Source organism: Lactuca virosa, chromosome 5, assembly GCF_052849685.1.
Source record: "Lactuca virosa cultivar CGN04683 chromosome 5, Lactuca_virosa_CGN04683_v6, whole genome shotgun sequence".
NCBI lineage: Eukaryota > Viridiplantae > Streptophyta > Magnoliopsida > Asterales > Asteraceae > Lactuca > Lactuca virosa.
The window spans coordinates 261,731,748-261,746,060 of record NC_136430.1 but is presented as its reverse complement, the minus strand read 5'-3'; the positions used below and the strand labels follow the sequence as shown (position 1 = coordinate 261,746,060).

The 14,313-nt window shown below is 30.0% G+C and overlaps 1 protein-coding gene across 1 annotated transcript in view; it reads right to left on the bottom strand.

The window, feature by feature from the left end:
• The window catches only part of LOC145115212 (calcium-transporting ATPase 10, plasma membrane-type-like), a 68,528-nt gene extending 54,897 nt beyond the window's left edge, over positions 1-13,631 (bottom strand). The window contains exon 1 of the mRNA XM_079051451.1: positions 13,448-13,631. The gene's annotated coding sequence lies outside the window, so the exon portion shown is untranslated. The remainder of the gene's footprint in view (positions 1-13,447) is intronic.
• Between the last annotated feature and the right edge of the window lie 682 nt (positions 13,632-14,313).

Here is a 14,313-nt window from a genome sequence, read left to right as displayed (position 1 = left end):
GGATCGATCATATATGCCATGACATGTACCAGATCAGATGACTCGTATGCCTTGAGCATGTCAAGTTGGATCAGATCAATTTCGAAAGAATCAACGAATCAAGATCAAAAACTTTCTTAAGTGCCCTAGGAGGACATAGGAAAGGATCTTGACAGTATGGAAGAGATCATTTTAAAGATCACATTGATGCTAAGTTCCATACTGATATAGACGATTTTGTTCGTAGTCGGAATTCGTGCTTTTACTGAATGGTGAAGTATTAGCTTGGAAGAGTACCAAGTAATACACCATAGTGGATTTAACAAACTTAGAGTACATTGCAGTTGGTTAAAGTACAAAGAAGACAATATGAATAAAAGAGATTCATTAGTGACATCTTTGTTGAAATTCAATCATTAATGGTCCTTTTGAAGTTTCTTATGACTTTAAGGGTGAACTTACCTCAAGTATGGATCCCAAGTCACACAAGCTCACATGATACACACCCAGTAAGTTCCAACACATTTGATAGTGAGTTAAATGTAAAGAAATCATAGTCAATGAATCATAGTCGATCCATTCCATAAGACAATGTCACTGACCAAGTCTGACAGTCAGAAAAAGTCGAGAGGCATTAGATTTGCAAATGAATTGGCTTAAAAACTCTTAGTTTAGTTTGTTTTAAACTTGAGAACTTAATCTGTATAAGTGTTAAATCGATTTAATGATTATTAAGTGGAGATCTTAATATATGATGAAGATCAGTCATTTCAATTAACTTATCACTGTGTTTGCCTTTTGCATGTTAGGAACCCACTTACCGAGTATTGATTTACTCAAAATGTCCATAGTCGGTCATACTCTTGGAAGTATGTAGTGATTCAAGACTGTCATGAGTATTAGTGGATTGTCCATAGTATCTGGACATAGTATAGAGATTGCGCTAACACTCGTGAGTACTTAATAGAGATTTAAGTATTGGACCAACCCGCACTTAAAGATTACATCATGGATTCAGTCACAAGTAATTCTAAGATGATAATATCTTCTATTCTTCAAACCTAGATACATATGGGGTTTTGCTCTATCATTATGTTATGCATTGGTTTACTCCAATGCTATCCGTAACTGGTAGTTATGAAGTGTATGTCCATGTGTGACATGATGAAGTAGAAAAAAACTATGTAGTCGAAGTTTATTTGTTCCTTCAGCCTTAATAGGAGAAGCGATATCTATGGGTCCCTCGATGATTTGGTGCTGACATCTAAAGTGCTTGGCTGATCCCTGACTGAAATTGACATGTTCAATTTATTAGTCAGATCCAGTCATCACAAATATATATTGGGAAACATAATCTTGAATTCTGAGATTGACCATTATCCACGTCTCGAATTTATACAGATATCATGGAACGAAGGGATAGTTGATCACTTATCTAAGGGCTGAATCTTGATTAGATCAAGAGTTTGGTAGTTGCGTTGGATGGTTAAATCTATGTTCATTATTGGAGAAGTATTGGTCCTCATATAATGGATGGCTTGTCTAAGTGGGAGACTGTTGGAAAGAGTGTCCAAGGTCATTAACTATTGGTAATATTTCCAATAATAACAGGGCCGTTTTGGGTTGCCCTCAAGACCCAAATTGATTAGAATAAATAAATGAGAAATTGGTTTATTAATTATTATGGTTAATAATTAATTAGAAACTAATTGGAAATATATTTTGGGAATTAATTTACAGTTTAATTAATCAAAGGGTTGAATATTCAATTAATCAAAAGGTTGAATATTCAATTAATCAATAATTGCTTGATCAGGAATATTCCCAAACCCTTATGGAATTAGGGTTGGACAAAAACACTCCATCCCACATGGGAAATGAGTGAATTTCGTTCTAGGCTCCTTGTCCCACATGGGATAGAGTACTAAACCTAATAAGGAATCCAAGGCTATAAATAGGGCCTTAGGGATTTCATTCCTCCTTGCACCTTGGCTTGAAGTTTCGCCAACTCTTCTTCCTCCCCCTCTTACAAACGATTTATAACCCTCTTAGGGTTTGTGAAATTGACCATTCTCCTAGTTATTTTTATTCCACTCTTTGGTGTTATTGGGTGTGATACCATTAGAGGGATGCTAGTTTGGGTCCTCTCATCCAAGCAACTTTGTGGAGGACAAGATCTCAAACATGGAGATCAAGGGCTACATAAGAGGTATGTTTTTCTTCTTTCTATTTTCTTTTTCTAGGGTGGATGTAATTAACATGAAACCATAGATCCATAGGTTGCATGTACACTTAGGTATATCATAGTTTCGATTTTTCCGCTACCTAGTTTAGAGTGTATTTGATGCGTAGAAAACCCAACATTTTTAATGAGTGTCACGACGTGGCAATGGGTTGGCCACGATGTGGGAGCTGTTCTGGACCAAGCCTGTAATTTTAGGGTTTCCTCCCATATTTAAGCAACATTTCCAGAGGATTAGGGCATCCTCTTCAGCCTCCAACCCTCTACCTCAAACCCTAGCCTCCCTTAGAGAGTTTTGGTTCATTTTGGTATTCTTGGTGCCTTGAAGAATAAGAAGAAGGTGTTTTGGTGCATTGATCCAACAATTAAACTACATCATCTCCATCTTGAGCATATTCTGGACCCTTGTAAGTATTCAAGTTCCAAGCTTTCTAGTTTGTGTTTCTATATCTAGGGTTCTTGTCCATTTTCTTCATGTTGTGAGAGTTTGAAGGAATGGATTCCATAAGGTTGGCAACTTTATGGATCCTTGATGTCCAATTGAAGTTATATGTTCCAGATCTAGTGTTCCTTGGTGTATTTGGCCTTATGCACAAGTTTGACCCTTTTTTCTTCCTTGGTTTTGACCTATTTTGGGTGAGACATGCAATGGACATGCATGTCCATAAAGCACATGTTTTATGGTGTATTTTAGGTATGAAAGTCTTCTGGAAAGTTTAGTTGGGTGAGTTGGTTGATTAAGAGCTTAATGGGTTAACTCATGTCTTAAGATGTCATTAAGGAATTAGGGTTAGAAGTTTTGGCTTATTGGGATGGCTTAAGGGATAAAGTTGGAAACTTTATCCATTAAAACCTTGGGGTGTATCAGATCGAAGTTTTGGAGTTCTTAAGGACAAAGAAAATAGCTTTATCAATTAACCTTTTAAGACCTAGTTACCACGCTGTGTCACTTTGGCTGCCACACCGTGGCGAATGGGAGGCTACTCGACTCTTTTATCTTTATGCTGCCACGACGTGGCCAATGGAAGGCGACGACATGGCTATTTGCTAAGGTAATTTTTGGGTTGTTGACTTTGAGGGTTGACCTTGGATCGTTGACTTGTTGACTTGGGTTGACTTTTGGTTAAGATTGTTGGATTCAGGGTGTAGACTAAGATTGGACCATGGAATTTCAAGGATAGACCATGGGGGCAACCCATGACATTTTAGGAGAAGACCATGGGGGTAGCCTATGACAATGCATGTATGGTATGTTGTATTTTGGGGGAACTCACTAAGCTTTATGCTTACGGTTTATGGTTAAACAGTTTTTAGGTACATCCCGTTTCAAAGGGAAGGGTCCAAATTGACTACACAACATCCCTTATGGCTTTTTCTACACTGATTATTAATGTTTTACTCTGATGTTGATAAACACAATTCACTCTGATTGGTTTTGGAACAAATGTTTGTATGGATTCAATGATTTAAATTTGAAACTTTTCTACTATTTTTGGGACGTTACAAGTACATTATATTTTTAGAGTCTAACGTTATACTTTCGACATTTATTTAGAGTAGGAAAACGAGGATACAAGACTTAAACATGGTTTTTAAAAATACTTTGACTTGTATTGGATTGTAATATTAACTTTGTTGTTATAATTGTTACAATACCTTGCAATGTTTTACTCTTATAATACTATACTTTTGGAACCATATTGTGTTCAACCTAACTTTAAATTTGAAATAGAATTCTTTAAAACTATTTTTAACTAACCTATGCGAGGGATGCTTCAATTTCTCTTAATTGTTGGTGTCTAGCAGAAATCTATATCAACTTGTGTGAATACCAATTATAGTAATCAATTTTATATGACATCTCCTACATTACGGGGCATTAACTTGTAATATCCTTTGGGATGTTCTAACTTAATCATAAATATTCTAATTTTAGACACACACACATAAGAGCACACATATAGCCAAGTTAAAAAGATAACCTAAATTCACGAGGAAACAAAAAAATCATGTCTATTTGTTGGATAAAAATAAGGGGTCAATATCTAAGTTGTCACTTTTATAATGATTAGAAATTTCATGTTTTCAAGGTATCATGGATATTATAACGATTACAATGAAGTTGCCAACTAACATCAACATTAATCAGAATAAAATCCTAAGCATATTGCAATCATCTTCCATAACTAATTTCATTATATTTTCGAAAAAAATATAAACTATCCTTCAGTTTCATATGTATATTCTGCATTATTGACACTCTATTATAATCATTATTGACACACTATGGTTAAAGTGGAAGTTATAAGACTATGAATGTTAACTACAAATATTGTTTTAAGATAAAATACTAGAAAGTTAAGACGTTAGTTTTGCTAATTTGTGAAGTCTGGATCTAAAACCTCCAAATCTTCTCTTGTCCTTAGTTAGATATATCGAGGGGTTGAGAGAGGTAAAATCATAATTTGAAAGAGAATCAGAATATTAGAAATGAAGTTGAAGAATTTCTTTGATGTTCTATCATTTAGACATGAAGAAAAAAGCTTGTAAGATAGTTGTTTTGCCATTTCGTTTGTTAAATAAAGCTTTCAAATTTTGTTAAACTTCTTCGTATCCAAATTGATGGTGAAATTTATGATTAGTTCAATTTTAGTGTTGAATTATAATTTTTTCACATTAATCCAATGAGGTAAGTTCATATCCTTGGTCAAAATTGAGTTCAAGAAGCTTTAATGATGGTTTTGAAACCCTAGCTTCATGAATTCACCCTTTAACCTGATGGAGTTCAATTTTGAGCGATTATATAGCTCAATGATATTATTTAGATGTAATTTTATTGATGCAAAGTTCAATATATAGTTTAAAAACTTCAAATTAGACCAATGATAGCTTTATGAGTTTTAATAGAGTTTTGAGATGAACTTTGATTACATCACCATTAAATTAATATGTATTTTCTAAAGAATTGTTATAAGGGTAAATGAAATTTTGGAGACAGGTTTATCAAACTTAATTTAAAAGAATACGTGAAAACAAAGTTATGGTAATCATATCTTCAATTTTGAAATTCTAATCGGTGATGATGAAGATCATCCTTTAATAAATGGATTAATGATGTTAATTAAGATGTAAATTGATATTTTTAATAAAACGTTGAACTCTAATGGTTCATATAAAAATATTAGAATTCAAATTATAAATGTTGGAGTCATTTTGATCATAGTTTTAGAGTTTATAATTGAAATAGCAGGTCTGATGAAAACCCACCAGGCGTGTTACTTCCTTTGTATTTAACATATGCCATGTAAAATCATGATAAATTTTATGATATTTTACTTAACCTTCAAGCATGGAAGGATCTTTTACATTCTTCTGATGTTTTTGCTAAGTCATGCATTGAATATTTAAGCTTTGAATTATGTTGTTTTAATGTTTTGATTATTATTTAGTTATGTTAATATTCATTTTAATTATTATTAATAAGAAAATATAAGTTTTAAGTTGTAAATGAATGATTTTTTAAACGGATTTTGCAATTAGTTTCTAATACACAATGTGTTTAATGATTTGCTTCAATGAAAAAACATAAGTTCTAAGTTGTGAATGTATGATTTTTATTTATAAGTTTTAAGTTATGAATACATGATGCTTTTATAAGATTTAAGTTATGAATGCATGAGTTTTTAATAGACATGAATATTTTTTTGTAGAACATACAAGGTGTTTGATAATTTGCTTCAATGAAAAACATAAGTTTTGTTGTTAATGCAAGATTATGATAATCTGATGTTTTAAGTTGTGAATGCATGATTTTTTTTGTAAGTTTAAGTTGTAAATGCATGATTTCTTAAATAGATTTGAATATTTTTTTTGTAGAGCGGACAAGCTATTTGATAATTTGCTTCAATGAAAAACATAACTTTTAACCTGTGAATATATGATTTTTATACATATCTGATTGCTTCAATGAAAGACATAAGTTTTAAGTTGTGAATGTATGATTTTTTTTATAAGATTTAAGTTAAGAATGAAATGATTTTTTATACAGATATGATTGCTTCAATAAAACATAAGTGTTAAGTTGTGAATGTACGTATTTTTATAAGTTTTATATTTTCTTATGTTAGTGTTTACTCAAATAATGTTAATTTAGGTTTTTAAGCTATGAATTATGATATTCTGATGTTTTAATTTTTGTTTGGTTCTATTAATGTTAGTTTTAACTGTTATTAATAAGAAAATATAAGTTATAAGTTGTGAATGCATGAATTTTTATAAGTTTTAAGTTGTAGATGCGTAATTTTTTTGTTAACTTTTAAGTTGTGAATGCATGATTTTTTTTATACAAATCTTATTGCTTCACTGAAGGACATAAACTTTAAGTTGTGACTGTATGATTTTTTTTATACAAATCTCGTTTCTTCAATGAGAAACATAAGTTTTAAGTTGTAAATGCATGATTAATTATGAGTATCAAGTTGTGAATGCTTCATTTTTATATTGATATGATTTGGAGGGAAGGAAGGTGGCAGTGGCCACACTTGTGGTTGGTAGTGACTGTCGTTAGTAACAGTGTGTGGTAGTTGGCAATGGTGATGGTGGTGGTAGTAGTAGAGTTTGGGTTTGAATTCTGTTAAGCTGTGAATTAGTATCTAATGTATTGTATTAGGTTGTGAATTAATGCATAATTTTATGTTAAACTGTTAATATAGTATTTATACTATGGATATTTCTCAGTTGGAGTGTGAAATTGATGTTTTTACCATTTTTCACTAAAAAAAAGAGAACGACATTTTCATAATTGCATCAGATCCATCCATATTTTTTATTATTGAAATACTAAATTAGTGGATTGTAATTTCACAGAAGGTTGATTTTTTTAAAGAGATCTACAATTTAGGAAAAAATTGAATTCGTCAAGGCATATTTTTATTACTTTGATTAATTTTTTGTACATTTGGCAACAAAAAATGGTTTGTATTCAATATTATTACAAAGAAATGAGATCTACAATATTTATTAAACTGTGAATATGACAAGAAAAATACCACTAAATTTGGTGTTAGTCCGACGACATTCCGACGTAGGTAGGTGGAATCTGATGCTAAATAAGAGAATGAAGACTTTTCTTCATTTAATATGAATGTTTGATTTGTCCATAATGTTCTAAATAATAAATTTTAAAAAATGGTTCCTAAATTTCCTAACTTTTTTGTTGTTCCTATTTGAACCACCCTCTCTCTCTCTCTCTCTCTATATATATATATATATATATATATATATATATATATATATATATATATATGGGAAAAGTGTATACCTTATAAGGTATATAAACTTAGGTACCCAAATCCACAATACTACGTTTTTTTTGTGTCATATATGTGTTGTAATCGTCCAAAGTTCTTAAAATTCAACTCATTATTTGATTTACTTATGTCACACCTTCCCCGACCGATGATGGAAATGCCGAGTGGTGACGGTATTTACATAGATTGCCCAAATCACAAAACGCAAACCATAACTATATATTCGAAACCCATCTACCTTCGAGCTGATAGTCCTTCCTTGACTTGATCCTCACTCCATCCTAGGAACACATGCGATTTTTGGAAAAGTCAACTTGATGTTGGTGAATTCACAGATTTTGATATAAACATAATAAACTCTTTTGAAAACTTTTTAGAAATTCTTACAATGATTATGATCATTTTTCTTAAATTCCTGGTTTCCTAAGCTTTATTACATTGTCTCTTTCCTTATTATCGTTATATTTTAGGACATTCCGTTAATGCAATCTCATTATCTTTTTAGGATGCTTTCCCGATCCTAACTTACTTTCTTTTTATGATACTTTACTAATATTAATTTACTCTCTTTGTAAGATATATACCGATCCCATCATATTATCTTTTAGGATATTTTATTAATTCTAACGTATTTTATCTACCACTCTAAGGCTTCCCTCTTGGTAGTTGGATCTTTAAGGTGGTTATAATGTATTACCATGAACCCATATAATCACCGTTTCTTGACTACTGATTCCCCGAAAGACGCTTCATCGGACATCGAATAGTGATTAATAAGAAAGTTATCCTACCGAAATTGTAGCTAGCAATCGTAGGTGGGGGTGTCAATCTCCTTATAGATTTATACATGTCTTTCTGGCTCTCGCAAGATTAACAATTAATGGTTCGGGGTAGCCGAATTTAATCGCGCTAAGGATGAATAATATCAACTTACTAACGCATTAACCTCAGGTATTTTATCTTTTATCTTTATTTCTTAGTGATTACCTATAACTATACAAATATAAACTCATTTAATTTTATATTTGATAATTATACCTTTTAGATCTCATAATTATCTAGTGTGTGTGTGTATATATATATATATATATATATATATATATATATATATATATATATATATTATTTGCTATACATATATACCCTAATTATGATTAATTTGAAAATTGGATATTTGGATAGAGTAACGATTAGGTATAATGTATATGTCTATATTTGACCAACAATACTTCTAGGTACTACGTTGTCCTAAGAAATTGGTCATTATAACATCTAGGTAATATACCTTCCTAGACTATTGGGCATCATAACTCTTAGGCATAATATCATAGCTGATAACTAGGTATAGGATCTATAGTTACATTATCCTAAGATTTCATGCTTTATAAAACGATTGATATTTATAGATATAAATATATTTTTATAAAGCAGTTTGATAAGCATGTATCTCCCCCCTCTTCTCGGAAAAACTTTTAGAATAATAAAATAGGGTCGTGAACTCACTTTAGTAGCGTAATCTCAAGCATCTTTGCTACTGCACCCGAAGCTTCGCGTCATTGGGAGGACTTCCGAAATAGATTGATATATATATATATATATATATATATATATATATATATATATATATATATATATATATATATATATATATAAAGGGAGAGAGAGAGAGAGAGAGAGAGAGAGAGAGAGAGAGAGAGTTTTGGGTGGGAAGAAATCAGAAAGTGAGCACCTCTATTTATAGTGTTTGTGCGCGCGACGCACTTGACGCTCAACGTGCACTTAACTCGTGGCTCCATGTAGAGTTTTGCCACGTGTCACACTTCTGATGGTCCACGTCTCTCTAATCTTGACGAATCTGGTTGTTAGACGTGTGCGTCGAGCATTATAAAATCTGGGTGTCAGGTTCATGTGACACGAATCTGGCGTGCACCTCTAAATCTTTTATAAAAATTCATATATTCCTCATATGAATTTCATATGAATCTCGTTTCTTACCTTCCTTACGTATTTTTGTATCTCTTTACTAGTATTACAACTTTTCTTAAGGCCGCGTTATCAAATTTCAACTTTTATTTTTAACCCGTATTTGATATTTTTCTAAAAATCATATATTCTTCATACGAACTCAATTTTTGACATTTTCCCTTTTAAAGTTCGTATCTCTCAGAGTAAGGTTTTCCTTTTTGTGACGTTAACCAAAACTCAACCGATTTCTTGTACCATTTTGACGTTAATAGCGTTATTAACACAATTGATTTTTACTTTTTATAAAATCATAACTTTTCCAATCGGAGTCAGATTTTTACAAAGTCTACATTGTTGGGACCACTTTGTTGTGTACTTTACATACACACTCACAATTATAAAAAGTGGTGTAACTTTTTTTGTCACTTATTTTGACCCTATCATATAACTGATCATATTTTTCTTGAAATATGAAAAGTTCTATTATCATCATTTGTCGATACTAATCTCTAATGACGGATGACAACGGAAATTTCCTAATTGTCACAACTACCAAGAATTATATCAAATATCACCATTATCTTCATCTTACATAATTTTTATTTGCAACTATAATATATATAGTGTGGTAAGTGTTCGAGAGAAAGATGTGATGTGAATGGAAAATAATAGTAAACTTTTAAAAATGTTAGAAGTAAATCAAATTAGGAGTTGAATTTTAAAAACTTCTGACGATTATAATGTATATATGATACAAAAACGACATAGTATGATATGTTTGGATATCTAAGTTTATATATATTGTAGGGTATATTCTTTTTTCCCCATATATATATATATATATATATATATATATATATATATATATATATATATATATATATATATATTTATTTATTTATTGATTATTTTCTAAGACAACATGTGCATTTTCATACCTGTGATTTTGTTGAAAAAATCAATGGATTTTTTTAATTATCTCTATTATTTGAGTTTTCATATAAAATTGTTCTTGTAGAAAATGTTTTTGTGCATATTTATGAGTTTTCATATCTTTTATAATATATATATATATATATATATATATATATATATATATATATATATATATATATATATATATATATATATATATATATAATGGGACGGTTCAAATAAAGAAAGTAAATAAGTTGAAGACTAAGACACAATTTTTATATTATTATTTATGAATTATATATATATATATATATATATATATATATATATATATATATATTTATGAATATTAAACATATAAATTTTCATACATTTATTAATATTATCATATGATTATATATTCAATACCGAATAATGACATAAGATAAAATATTAAAATTTCATGACAAATATTTTTTATAAAAATAACGTTTTCACGTTTTCATTTGTTTACTGCCTTAATTTGAATATATATATATATATATATATATATATATATATATATATATATATATATATATATATATATCAAAGTTTATCAATTTTAAATTCTATAATTAATATCCATATTGATATTAAAAAAATTGTTCTTAGAATCTTATGAGAATGATGATTTTTACTTAAATTGTCTCTCAGTCTTTCTCTTTCTATATATAAACAAATACATAGTTGGACCCCTTATTCTTTAAGGTCATATGCAGTCGTCACTTTTACATCCTTTTACTCAGAGCTATATAGATCGACGATATATTCGTTTTATATGAGGAATACTTTATCCATTATACTAAAATTCAAATAAAATATGCCGCTCATGGGACCATTAATTATTGTTAACAAGTATCGATTAATCAGTTGAAACAACGTATATAAGACGAGAAGAAAGATAATATAAATAGACAAAGACGTACACTATAACGTTTTATATGGAATTTTTTATGCATAAGACATTAGAGAGAAACTTCGACGAAAGTTCTATTAGAGTCCACATCATACTTATTGATGCTGACTTAACTTTCACGTTGCATGGAAATTTGTGGACGTGCTTACGATGGCAAGTTATTTTGATTGATATGTTTCTTTAGTGTTAAGTAATACGACGTCAAATCTGGGTTTTGTTAAATGATAGAAAATAAATTTGATCTATTACATTGCTTTATTAATGATTTACAGAACTCTGCAGAATGCACTCAGTGCATGATAACAAATATAAATGAGAATCAATTGCATATTTTCGTACTTGTAAATAAATATTAAGAAAGTTTTGTGTATCTGTTGTTCTTTGCAGTTTGAACCAGAAGCTTATCTTTGATTGGGTAGTTGTGTTTTTGTCTTTTGTGGTATACAAATAGAAATCATTAAAAAACTTAAATTTATTAAACGTGATTAGGATAATGTTTAACAAAGGTAATTCACTAAATTGGTTATTACATAGATTGATTTTTTTTTCTTAAATGTATTTGAATTAGTTTTTGAATTATTTAAAATAAAAGTTTTAAGTTCAAATTTTAAATAAATATTTTCCTTTAGTTTGAGTTTTTTTAAAGGGAAGTGATCCGTACACAACAGTTTTTTGCCATACACAACAATTTATGTTTTATAGAGTTGTACAGTACAACATTTTAAAGCATCAATTGTTGTGTATGGAGAAAATTTGTTGTGTACAAATCATCTCACTTTTTTAAAAGCTAATATCTAAAAGTTTTAAAAAATTAGAAAAAATACGCTGTGAAACACGCCTATAACTAAATTAAGTTTATATTATAAAAACTCTTTGTAAAAAAAAAAACTCTGTATAATTAAATTACAATATTATTCAAACCATATGTATATGTTATGTTTGTATTAAAATACCATTGTATCTTTTTTAGTATAATCACAACACATAGTGTTTGATTATTTTATGTCACAAGGTAGAATTTTGGGTATTTGATTATTAGTCATATAATTTTTTAATTAAGAAAAGCACGCAGACTAACAAGGAGCTGTTGGAAAATTGCAGCGGTACGTACAAACATACAGTGGGTCACAGCACCAGGTATATATATTCCAGTTAAGTTTACATTATTTGTTATATAAATATTTATGAAATAAACTTATATTCTTTTTACAACCTATAACAAGAACATTGTTGGTTAGTGTTCTTATTTTTCACATAAATCTTATAAATAATTCAAATATAACAAATAACTAGATCTTGTAATCTTGTTGGGTACCTAATTAAGATTTGAGTTTTATAAATTTTAAATGCTTTGGTATTAAACGAACATACAATTATTTTAGGAGTTATGTTTCTTTCTCATTGTATATTCTCCATTGATTAGTCCATCATCATCTTTCTCATTGCTCATTGTTTTCTTTCCTACAACATGTTCTTTTTCACGTCATATAATAACTTCAATTTGTTTGATGATGTTATGCTGATAAATGGTTATTGGTTATTTTCACGTATTATTATTATTTTTGTTAAAAACGATGATATAAAGATTGATTCATAGTATTTACTTTATTGTCTTTTAACAAACATATTTTAGTAAGTAGTTAAACGTTTTATTAATTTTCTACAAAGCAAACAGTGAAATGTCAACGAATCGAATTCAAATAAACATCGCGCTCCACACTTATCATCATATCGTTTTCGAACTATATATGCTAGTTAGGAGCCCCACAAACTTTGTGCATTTTATCAAATGAATATTAATTCTACAAAAGCAATAACAGTTGGCTATTTTCATCCATATAAATTATAAAGGAACAATGCATTAGATATATACATACATATAAATTACCACCTTTGACAACAATTAGCCTCAATACTAGATCCAAAACTATATATTGGCTCGAGTTTACAATGAACACTATCCCGAAACCCAGAGAAAATATGCATCAAAGTGGTTTACTTAAGAAGTGAGCGCAATTTAAAAATGAGCAGACGTGAAAATGTGAGAAAAACTAAAGATGCAAAATATAATTATGTTGAAGTAGATAAGAGGCTTACCTTCTTAGATGCTACGTACAGGCAAAAGTTACCAAGGAAAACTAGCTTTTTGAATCAGTGGGATCACGTGGATTACTTAGTTGGATTGGGAGGATTAAGAGAAATCTGAGCTATTTCCTCGACGTATCCAAGTAAAAGCAAGTGAGAGTGAGAAAGATGGAGAGTGTGTTGGATACCAGGATGTGAGACTGAAGAAATATAGTGGATTATTTATAGGGTCTAAAGGGAAACCAGAACTTTAAAATTTTCATTTTAATCATTTTGGCTATTCACTTCGTATTTTATATTTTGACTGTTTCGTGTATTTGTTAAATATCAAAATAAAATAGAAAAAACATTTTATACAAAACAAACCATTATGAAAATATTAAGACTTTTAGAACAAGGATTATTAAATAAGATATTCATCTCCAAAATTATTTTTTCATTCGCCGTTACTTCTTGTATTTTGTTGTAGTCGTGGTCCTGACCACCAAAGTAATTGGTTTACCCTCATTTGTTTATTTATAAATAATATTATACATTATTTGAACATTATTAAACTGAGTGGGACCCCACTCGACCCATTCCACTCTATTATTATTTTTCTTTTTATCCTAAACTTAAATGCCCACTTAAAAGTTGGAGGGAATGGTGTCATGGTTCTATCATGGCAAAAATCCTACACCCCATCTCCACATAAGATTGTGGTGGTTGCATATATTGAGAGAGAGAGAGAGAGAGAGAGAGAGAGAGAGAGAGAGAGAGAGAGAGAGAGAGAGAGAGAGAGAGAGAGAGAGAGAGAGAGAGAGAGAGAGAGAAGCTGTGCACGACCTAGGCCGCACACCAGGGACAATATGTGTCACGGTCTACGTGCTAAACCACAC